Below are 11,590 nucleotides of genomic sequence, written 5' to 3' on the forward strand. Positions count from 1 at the left end.
ATTGCAGGACCAGACGGGGATGAGATAGGGCCATACTTGAGAGAGGAAGCAAGGCAGGATTTGAAGAGAAGGATCAGATGACAACCAGTCCCTACATCCCACTTTACATCTTCCACACCCGCCGATTTTGGTAAATAAATTGTAAGATAATATTTTATGGCAAACGAACTATCTAAATCATTTTTCTAAGTCATTATAATATTCACCGATATTGTGATATTCTTGTAATTTTCTCTAAACTGTTAAGTGTAAGTATATGCATAATTCCTTTCTATACTTTATATATCTATGTATATTTTTACCATTCCCTAATGTATCCTGGTATCAATATTTTATTAAGCAAAGATATTCAATAACTGATTAACTGGTAAACACAAACAAGCCTTTGGAGAGGAATCCAATCATAATAATATTTTTTTAGGGCTCAAATTGAATTAATTTATTAACTTATTATTATCCCCATTAAATCTCCATAGAATACATAGCAAGTTATTGGATGAGAAATAAAATAACTTTATCAAAAAGCTTACAGAGTTGTGGACATTGAACAGAAAAAAATATGCTAAGTTCGACCGCCAGATGTTTACCCAATTTAACAAGCTGGGTGGACCGCAAGAGAACTCCAGAACCCACAGGAGTTGACTCACAGCTATTGTGTATCAGAAAACAATTTTCTGCCCAACTGGATTCGAACTCGGGTACTTGCAGTTACCAACCAGGCGCTTTACCCCGTGGCCAGCGCGCTCCCATGCTTAGATTGATAATTTCATAATTTTGAAGTGGGTCCAGTGAAGATGGTAATACAGATGTCCACGAAGATCCGGTTGATTAGAAATGAAAAATAGAGTGGACTCACTTAGGTGGATGTTTATGTGAATGAACCTCCTTATCTTCCTGTTCAGAGGAAGGGAGCCACTTGTTTGAGGTATTCTCGCAATCTGAATTCAGGGAAGAAAAAAGATACTTTTTAAATCCAACTGAAGAGAAAATGGCGCTCTTCTTACGTATGTCCTACGCCACAGAAAGCTAGAGATTCTTTCTTCCAATTTGAACACATGAGGCGCTACTGTGCTAATTACTGCTTAATGCATGCTTATATTGTGGGGGGGCCAACATTTTTTTCTGGATTTTCTTTTTATAAAGTTGATCATATTAATTTATTAAATTTTTGTGGTGACAAAAAAGTTCGAAATATAACATAAACTATTCCATATTTCGCTTGTACTACGTTACGGGACAATTATCCCATATGAGTACCTTTGCATCCATATACTTGTCATTTCTTTTTCAATTTCTATTTTGAAATCATGTCATCTATTCACTTATAGTGCAAAATTGTTCAATAACCACATTATTATTTTAGTTTTTTTGGCATTTGGTGTAAGTTAAGCTTAAGCCAAAAGCGTAATTCTAAAGTTCATTAATTTAACATGGGAAAGAGGATACATCCCAGACCTTTAGAGGAAATCACAGGTCATACCAATTATAAAAAAATGGTAAACCACACAATTCTTTTGACAGCTATCGTCCAGTAACACTGACGCGTGCCTTCTGTAAAGTGGAAAAATGGTTTTGAGGAGACTCCTGTCAGCACTATACAAAAACAAGAAGGCCTTATCACAGCGTCAAGCAGGATTCATGAAGCATAGAGATACTATAGAGAATATAGCTTGCCTTTAAGGTAGGATTTCAAAAATATCAAAGTACGCAAGCTGTCTTCATTGATTTCAGATCAGCATTTGACTGATTATGGAGAGATAAGCTAATACTCAATTTAGTCCTTATGAAAATTGATGGGAAATTTGATGGGCTGGATCAAATCATTCCTTGCCCAACGGCATATTTCTGTGAGGTATAGGGCAAACACATAAGGATTCAAGTAAAACAGGGACTCCCTCAAGCTTAGTAGTACTGAGTCCAATGCTATTTAATATTATGATTAATGACGTCATAGATACATTGATGGAGAGATCACCCGGTACTGAAGGGTTACTGTATGCTGACGACTTGATAATCTGGGGGACCAGTAGTAGGATCGGTGCTCTTGAAAATTGGGCCAACGATACCTTAATGGTTCTGAAGAGCTGGGCAGAAGAAAACGAAATGATTATCAATACGTAAAAGACAGTATACCAACTATTTACCCTTTCTACAAAGCAGCATGAGCTCCGAGTGAATCTTGATAATCAGGCTGTTAGCAGGACTCATGAAGCGAAATATCTAGGACTGATCCTGGATGATTAGTTAGTCTGGGCTAAGCAATGTAAGCATGCTGCAGATAAAGGAGAATCAAGGCTGCGACTTATGAAACGAATACAGAACACAGCCATAAAATGGGGAGCAACCGCTGAGGTTTTAAGACATGCATATAGGTCATATATAAGACCGGTCCTGGAATATGGCTCTGGGATTACGGTTACATCTACCGATTCAGTGCTGGGCCGTCTCGATATTGTTCAAAATAAGGCATTGAGAATTGTTACCGGTGCTGCTAAATCGACACCGATTCTAGACATGCAGTTGCAGGCAGAGATCGCGTCCCTAAAAGATAGGGGAAAAATAAATGCCATCATCCTTTTCGAGCGCGTGCTTAGGAAGGAATGGTAGGGATTACTGGGCCAGCACTCTTGGTAATACTAGGCGACTAAAAACGCAGCTAACATTTATTGAGGCAACGAAATCCATTATCACATGCCTAGGCCTGAACTTTGAGATAAGAGAGCCTCTGCCTGACTTGACTAAACAAAGCGTTTGGACGTGTCCGTGTCTGGATCTAATAATGCCCATCAACAAATCCATGACCCCAACGGAAGAACTAAGGACTGTGGCATTGGCAACTATAGCCGAACGCTACCCTGAGCCAGATTGGATCCATATATACACCGACGGGTCAGCTACTGAGGCAAATAAAAATGCGGGTGCAGGTGTCTATAGTATCCTATTCCAACTGTCAGCACCTGCTGGAGCAAACGCTACCAATTTTGATGGAGAGGTAGCTGCTATTATTTTAGCTTTAGAAAAGATTACTCACGCCTGCGCAAAGAAGATAGTTAGCGCAAAGAAGTTCTGCTGTCAGATTCTAGGGCAGCACTGTTGGCAATAACGTGAGGACGTCGCTAACTAGAATTCTCTCATGCCGGAAATCCATACAATGTAAAAGAGAAATACTTAAAGTATTGGTAATGCATTGGATTCCACCCCATTGCGGTATACCTGGGAATGAGGAGGCGGATCGACTTGCACGGTTAGGGGCTTGCCAATCACAGCCTCTTCTTCCTATCACCATGGACATGGCGAAAGAAATGGCCCGAAGCGCTATCACAGAAAGAGCAGAGGAAAGGAGAATGTGGGGGCAAGAACTGGGCGGCATTGCTAGACCCTATGAGGCGCCCTCCATTGACTTAACCAAGAGCGGTATCAGTGGCATGCTTCAAGTTGGCTACTGGACATGACTATTTGCGGCATCACCTGAAGAGAATAGGAGTGACTGAATCTTCGAACTGCGTCCTGTGTGGAGTAGGTGAGATGACTGGTGATTACATATTCGCAAGTGCGGCAACGGCGGACTTGATTACAGACAGGAGTTACATCGGCAGAGGTAAACTATACTGGGCTGTACGAAACAAAATGGCAGAAATCCCTCCTTTGGCGTAGGAAAAAAAATATTTTCGTATTTTACACAAAACAATTGATACAGGTTGATTGAACAGTTTTCATTGCAATAATTTAATATTCAACACGTTACGTAGTTTTGTCTCCAATTGTTTTTGTATTAGATCTTAAAATTGTAACGTTCACTGACCAATAGTCGTTTATTAATTTTTGTGTAGTTTTATATTACAAGTTTGGAATATCTAGAAATAACTATCCTATTCTAAGCATGATGGGGGGTCAAATTATAAATTCATAGGACCACCACATAAATAAAAGTTGACACCTCTGGCCGGAATTGGACCAGTGCCACTGAAGTCATGATGTAGGTAAAGTTGACGCTCCAACTATGTCAGCTCCTAACGACCCTTCTTCAGAAATTTGTGCTTTAATCGATAAATTTCAAACTCAATTGTTGCAATGTGAATTGAAACAGATGGCAGCTAGCCATCGGCAAGAACCAGTAGTAAGGAGCAAGGACTTCCCCCTCCTGCCTATTGGCTCTTCTCCACGGTGGTTATAACGTCCGCCATTTTTGCTTCTCTTTTACTGGCAGCTTGCCCTCATTATTATACTTCATGTTATCGCCAAATGAGTCAATAATAACAATTTAAAGTGAAAATAAAATGATGCTCATAATTTAATTATTCGATGCCAACATATATTGAGCACCATGCTCTTCCTATGAATGTTAAAATCATTATTTTCAGGAAAGTAAAAAGCTTTTGTTGGAAAATATTGTTTTATTTTTCTGTTTCTGTTGAATTTCTGATCCAAATGATCCAAGGTATCTATTCTAAAAATTAGTGATTTTCAGGTTCGTCTATTTAACATGAGAACGCCAATTTCAGAAAATTAAGTCGATACTCACATTATGTCGGATTTCGTTTGTTTCATCATCGAGCATGAGCTGGTAAAGCAGGGTGTTGAATTCTTTGGACTGAAACACATTAAGTCGTATGTTATAAATAAATGTAATAAATTCAATTAATCATATAATCTAATTCTAAAGCAATTTAATAACCAACAAAAGCCAAAGCAAGGACGTCGTTTTGGGGTTAGAGGAGGAGTTCATTTCCCACCCTCCCCAATAATTTGCAAACCCAAAACATTGGAAAATTTTACTTCAAAGGAAGACTTACTTCAAACTAAAAAATGTTAGTAAAACACAATTCAAACAGGATATTATACTCCGAATTAATAATTTAGAGAAGGTACCTTTTCAATAGTCAAACTCAATAACCGATCATTATGGTGTGCCACGTCGGGAAATGAATCCCAGGTAAGCAGGAAAGACGGATGTTTTTAAAGAGATTACAAACTCCAGATCGAGTGCATTTGAATTTGGAGGACACACAAATGAAAAGCCAGAAATATTCTCTGTCTCTAGAGAAGCGTTTCATTTCTTTCATCAGTCAAATCCAGTTTGAGCGATGGGTCTGATCTCTTCGAACCTTACTCTGGGCAGAGAGTGCCATTATGGGAATTTTTTGTTTGTACGGGATGATTCTACAATAAAGGCAGAATCTTTCTTCTAATTAGTTTAGAACCCGTGGGTATCTAATACTTTCCCTTCAAGAGCAACAATGTCAGGGTAGGACTGGAGAAATGGTTCCTAGTCAATAATCAGACTTACTAGTGGTGCTCGCTGTGGAAGAAGAATGTCATTTTCTGCATTGAACATGGAATTCCTATAAACACCCATCAAACCTGCTGATTCCCGTTCATAAAAAATGATAATTTAACTTTATTTAGAAAACTCTAAACATCTCCTTAAGGAGCTCTAGAGGGATATACTGCGAAGTACGAAAAGTAAGCATCGGAGTTCAGTTTTAGCGATCTCTTCTGCAGTAACTTTTCAGAGTTACACGGTTCTGAAGGTTTGACACATATGATTGGCTTCGAATACATCTAGCTCATGTGTGGGGGCTGGAGACATTGGAACTCAACTCGGGACATCCCACAGCCAGGGTTGGTAACTTTAAGTAAGTAAGTAAGTTTAACAACTATGAACAGAACCCAAAGATAGTGTTCTAGCAATAAAGCCAAATAATGCTAACCGATGGGCAACCTTAGGATAGTAATCTTGGAATAAAAAATGTTTTTATACTAACTGATTTAATGTGTAAGCCAACTAAAAAGAACCAATACGTACCTTACAGTTTGCCACTGCTGCACAATGAGTCAAGCGGCACACCAAGGACAGAGAAAAAAGAACCACTATGATATCTCCTGGTATGCTGTATTGGTAATTTGCATTATATGAGCAGGCATTTACGTAGATAAAATAAGTATGACTAATGGTAGAAGTATAACAGATGATAATGATAAAAAAAAATTGCTGAGAATAGATGGAATTAATCTCTGTTGAAATTGAAACCAATCGGCATGCAGCGTCGACGAGTTTTTCGATAATTCGTAATCTATATAAAGGGACTGGGTGCTCAGTTTGTTTTAGGAACTTTGAGCAGGACTGAAATCCATCGCTCACAGCATCAACAAAAAAAATGAATTGTCCACAGCACAAAGCCATTGCTACCAATGACCCAGCGTAACTTGACGCTATAAGTACACTACCCCATGTATTACCTCCCAGGTAAAAAATGATACCAACTACAATTAAAGCAAATATTTCCAACAATATTTTCTTTTGATCGGGTCTACTCTTAACATGAATTCCAATTTCATGGAAAATGGAATGTAAGCTCTCAAACGAATCAACAGTTCTTTCGACTGTGCTCTGGTAGTGATAAAGACGTAATGTAAAATAGGGAAAAGTGATTAAACTATATAAAAATTGAAATGTGGTTATAAAAAAATTAAATCGTGCAAACTGGTACACTATTATGAAAACATATATCATATCAGTCATCAGGATGCTTAAAAACGTGATTGTAAAACAAATGGATATTACCAGAGAATATAAAAAAAGGAGTATATCCATTCTCAGTTTATTGTCCATAACTCTAAACGGGAATATCCCCAAAAGTTTAGATGCTGTAAAGACGAAGTTTGATTCGATAACCTGACTGAATGACATAGTGCAGCTTGAAGTCTAAGGTAGGGAATGCCAGAGGATAGGAAGTAGAATGGCAAACATCGTGGAATTAAAAGGGTTCAGAATGACACCTTTGACAGTCACTTATCGCTACTCTTTTCTTCGAAGCAATCCATCATAGGAAAGAAACTGCAGTTATTAGATAGTCTAGAACCACCATTTATGGATATTTGTTCGGTTAAAGAGATGATGGGTAAGCAGTCAACTTGTTAGTATCCAAGATTAAAAGAAAATTTTCTTAATGGATATATATACAGGATTTTTTTATTTTTATTATTAATATCTTTATTGAAATTTACAACTGTATATAATATAATTCATTCAGTAAATGTGACCTTAGTTGAAATGGAGTGTTACAGGCGTGTAAAGCAACTACCCATTGGTAGCACTCTAATAACATTTTACATTAGCTGGTCTCGTGGCCATCTTCTTCTCAGGCACCTCGGGGGATTGTCAGGAATGGAAGAGGATGAAAGGTTAGCAGCTATGGGATTTGAGTGGTTAAGGAGTTTATAATGGAAAGAGATCGATTATATAGGGAACATTAAAGTCATACATAAAATTTTATTTGTGACAATATATGGAGCATTGTGGATTTTACGAAGGATTTAGGATTACAATGATTACATACGAGAGAAGGTTAATTTCCAATTCACATTTAAATTTGTCCCAGTCAACTCTTGCTGTTATCAATGAAGGTGCGGAGGGCTTTGGTACAAGGCATGAATGTAAAAAAAGCAGAACTGGACTATGATAGGTCGTCCAGGGATTCAACAAAGGCTTGAGAGGAAGAAATCTGGGAGGTGATAAATATGCCAAGGATATCAGGACGCTTTTTGAGGGATGTATGCCAATATGTCTGATTTTCGGGAGAGAGAATAGGAATAGGTAATATGGAGGTGGAAACACGGGATAGGATGTTACCACGGGAGTTGGATGTGCGGCATCCCCATCGTTGATGCTTAGTATTATAGTCTCCTCCGGCAATGAAGCGCGGTCCGAGGTTTCGGAATAAGCAGTGAAGGAGGTTATAAGAAATGTTATTACCAGTAGGACAGTATACAGCTGAAAAGGTAACATTAAAAGGGCGACTTGAAATGATAATCGAGGTTGATTGAATTGCATCGGTGTGATTGGAAGGAATAACGGTATGGGATACGGATTTGTGGATAAAGTTACAAGAACTAGCATGGGAAGTGTTGTCTTGATGGTCTGATTTATAAGTGATGTAGTCAGGTATGTAAAAGTGTCTCCTTTGTGTGAAATGAGTTTCTGTCAGGGGGCTATATCAATGTGTTTAATATGTGGGAATAAGTTAAGTTTGTCACTGTGATTTTGCAGGTCATTTGCATTCCATAACATGACAGCTAGGGGCTTTGTACTCATCGTGGGAAGATAAGCGGAATTTCGGATAGGATTCTTGTGAGAAGGTTAATGAGGAGTTTGATGGTTTCTTGAAGATCTTTCAGGAAGGATGTGAGGATTGAGGTTTTATCTATTGAATTTTGGTAATGATTACATGGATCAGGAGCTTGGGATGGATAGTTTGTGTGACTAGAAGTACTTTTTTTTTTTTTTTTTTTTTTTTTTTTTTTTTTTTTTTTTTTTTTTTTTTTTTATCCCCCTCCCTTGCCATCTCTGGCATACGGGGTGCGGGAGCAGTGGGGTAGTGCATGCCACTACTCCCTAGGATCACCAATTTTAATTTAATTATCTTAACTGTGGTGCAGCCCAGCGCTACGTCTGATGGAGTTGCACCTTGTCCACTGCATCCCTCTGGGTGCCTCCTGCAGTTTCCAGGCTGGTCCAGCCCTCCTGGTCTCAATCCGGGTTAGCTTCCTCATCTTTTGGTGGCTCGCCGATGTTGGGCGGTCAAGTCCTTCCCATCGTGTAATGAGTGGGGCCCACCACCTCCTTCCACCCGTAAATGAACTTACATATATAGGGATAATTATCTTCTTCTATCAAACTGGGAAGGTCCGACTCGGCGAGGGCGTAAATCCCGGTCTTTCTCGACAGCCTGACTTGGGATGGATAGTTTGTGTGACTAGAAGTACCGTGTGAGGGCTTGGCTAGTCGTGATTTATGTACGAGATGGAACTAGTAGTGAATGTGGTGGCGGCATTTTACCCGTAAGGGTAGATGATGGGGAGGATTTTGATGACATGGAGGTTGGGGCTGAGGTTGAGGGGTTAAGGGCTTAGGTTGAGAAGTCTGACGTCGAGGCTGGTGTTTCTTGATCGTGATATCGGAGTAAGCCCGTGTTGAGTCTTGAGTTTGATGTTTTGAATTCTGGGAAAATTTCGAAGTTTAAAGTTTCAGGCGGCAGTGTACGAGTTTGAAGTACTAGTAGTTGAATGCCAATTATTACTTGCTAATTTCCAATAAAGAATTACGCACCTCCACTATATTAGAAGATAAAAATGTTCAATTTTTTATAAACTCACGCTATGTGAAATCTGAGAGCTGGATTTGAGTACACAGTAACAATTGCAGAGCGATGTGAACAGTGAACTGCAGTTGCGGCCATGACACATGAGACTTTTTTATTTACAGAAATAGATTAAAAGAACATAATATTTGCCAGTAAAAGAGCCAAGAGGCGTCATTTATTAACAAAAGAATTTACTAACCAAGGTGCATAGTGGTGGAAATTGAGAAAGAACCTTTAAAATGAAATGTGTCTAATCAAGTTGACGAGTGTGGTTCCTTACGCTCAAATACATGTAATAGAATTAACCTTAATTGGTTCTCTCATCAAACAATATTTGTGAGCCGTAAACCTAGATCTTACTGGTTGTTGTTATTTTTTTTTTAACTATCCAACAAAAAATATTTCGGCTGTCAATACCAACTAAAGTTAGTGTTCAAATTGTAGTTTTTTAAAAGTAGGTTTGCTTCTTGAAATATTTTTTCTACGTACACTTCCAATTTAATACTGGAAAAGTTCATTTTTGATGGGCCAGAAAAACTGAGCTTTATTAACATTTTTGAAGAGATATTTCCCCATAAAAGTGTTCGCATTGGAGCAACTTTTGTGTAATTTTGATTGCTGTATTAAGAATTATGAGGCTTATTGGAATTATGGAGGCTTGGAGAATTATAATTGGAATTGATGGCTTATTAACTCGCACTAGTTAAGGAAGGATAACTGGCTGGAAGCAGTTTCGAGTGTGTTAAAGGAAGCACACAGCCTGGAAGCAGGCACCCCCATAGCAGCAGCAGCAGCAGAAACAAAAGTAACCCATTGCAGTATTGTGTTTAGAGAGCTCCCATCAAGTATGCGAAACATGTCCTTCCATCAACTATCTAGCTAAATCCAAAATAATTATCATCTCCAGTCTGCATCTTAGCAATTTTCATCTTTCCCGTAATAAACATTTAATTTATCTCAGCTAACAATATTATAGTCTTTTTCTGCTGACTCCCTCAGATCACATCTTAATTTTAAAATATCATCTTCATTTCCATTCTTTCTGTTATATCAAACCCCTTCTAAAATGGAAACTCTAAAAGTTACTTCAGGTCTTATGTGAGTACAGTATACCTTAAACATAACAATACTCTTTGTAATTTTACGCAGCTACCCCCTACCCCCAGAAGTGAAAAATTATTAATTTAATAAAATAATTAAAATAACGTTTTCAAGCAACGACTTATTGTAATGTCACATTAAAAATGTCACAACCTGATTGACTATGGCTTTTGCCTAACAGTGGCATATTCGTGCAAGCGCAAGCGTGTGTATGGGTTATTGGTATCAGCTGGTACAAGTTGGCCTGAATCTGCGGCCAACCCGGCGGGTGTCGGATTTCGGGCACTAATGGCTAGTTGATGCATACCCACAATTGTTTTCAGTTTGCATTGTCTTAGAACTGCCAACAGCAACCAAATTTGGGATTCAATAGATAACTTTTTATGTATATTTTAAAATTCTATTGATTCGATGTAAATGCATTGTTTCAAATCTTGTTCAATAACTTTAGCCGATGTGTATGTTAAGTAGACATTATATGTCTAGGTAACTAAATTAAGAAGTTACGTATAGAAATTCTAAAACGAAGGTTGAATTTATAGGAATGTAGCTCTGTTTCTATGAATTTTTGTCATCTACAACCTAAATTGTGTATCCTTTCTTTTCGTTCATCTTTATTTTGTTCCTTTTTATACTGAAAATAGAGTAAATCGAATGTAATAGCCGAAAAAAACTCAAAATAACAATCCAAGCGTTTGTGGATACAGATGTTTGCTGCTTACTTTGTTGAACAAGCTTTGCACAAGACAGATTTGCGGAAAGTGACAAATGTGATTAGATCCACCATAATTAAGAATTTAAGAAACTTATAGTTTTCAAAAGTATTAGGTTCCTGTATTTATTTTTGTATTAAGCAATGCTCATTTTAAATTAATTTATTTTTAGCAAGGTAGTTCTTCATAATATATTTAAATTCTGGAAGATTATTGATTGACCGTGTGTATAGATGAATGGAATATGGTCCGGGTGGGGTAAAAAAAACTCAAATAGTAGATAATTATACTATTTTATTGAGCCTAATAATTATCTACGATTTGAGTTTTTTTTTACCGCACCCGGACCATATTACATTCAAATATATTTAAATATTTGAATTTAGTTCAAAATACTTTTTATTTATTGATAGATATTGCAATGTGTCTCACAGTTGTGGGCAATAGGTAATAGTGATGAATGATCACATTAATACTAAAATAAAATAAAAAAATAAATAAAATATAAAAATAAATAAATGAAAAAAAAATCTCTCTTAAAATATATACAAACAGAAGGATAAATTGTTTAATATGTGGGAATAAGTTAAGTTTGTAACTGTGATTTTGCAGGTCATTTGCATTCCATAACAT

The 11,590-nt window shown here is 37.5% G+C and overlaps 1 long non-coding RNA gene across 1 annotated transcript in view; it reads right to left on the reverse strand.

Moving 5' to 3' along the window:
- Positions 1–5,904, reverse strand: part of LOC112211478 (uncharacterized) — a 27,211-nt gene extending 21,307 nt beyond the window's left edge. Inside the window, exons 1-2 of the long non-coding RNA XR_010843747.1 lie at positions 5,807–5,904; positions 4,523–4,591 (exon numbers count right to left, since the gene is read on the reverse strand). This is a non-coding gene — a long non-coding RNA (uncharacterized lncRNA). The remainder of the gene's footprint in view (positions 1–4,522; positions 4,592–5,806) is intronic.
- Between the last annotated feature and the right edge of the window lie 5,686 nt (positions 5,905–11,590).

The sequence above is a fragment of the Halyomorpha halys genome, unplaced genomic scaffold, assembly GCF_000696795.3.
Source record: "Halyomorpha halys isolate HHAL.00 unplaced genomic scaffold, Hhal_1.1 Scaffold9.1, whole genome shotgun sequence".
Lineage (NCBI taxonomy): Eukaryota > Metazoa > Arthropoda > Insecta > Hemiptera > Pentatomidae > Halyomorpha > Halyomorpha halys.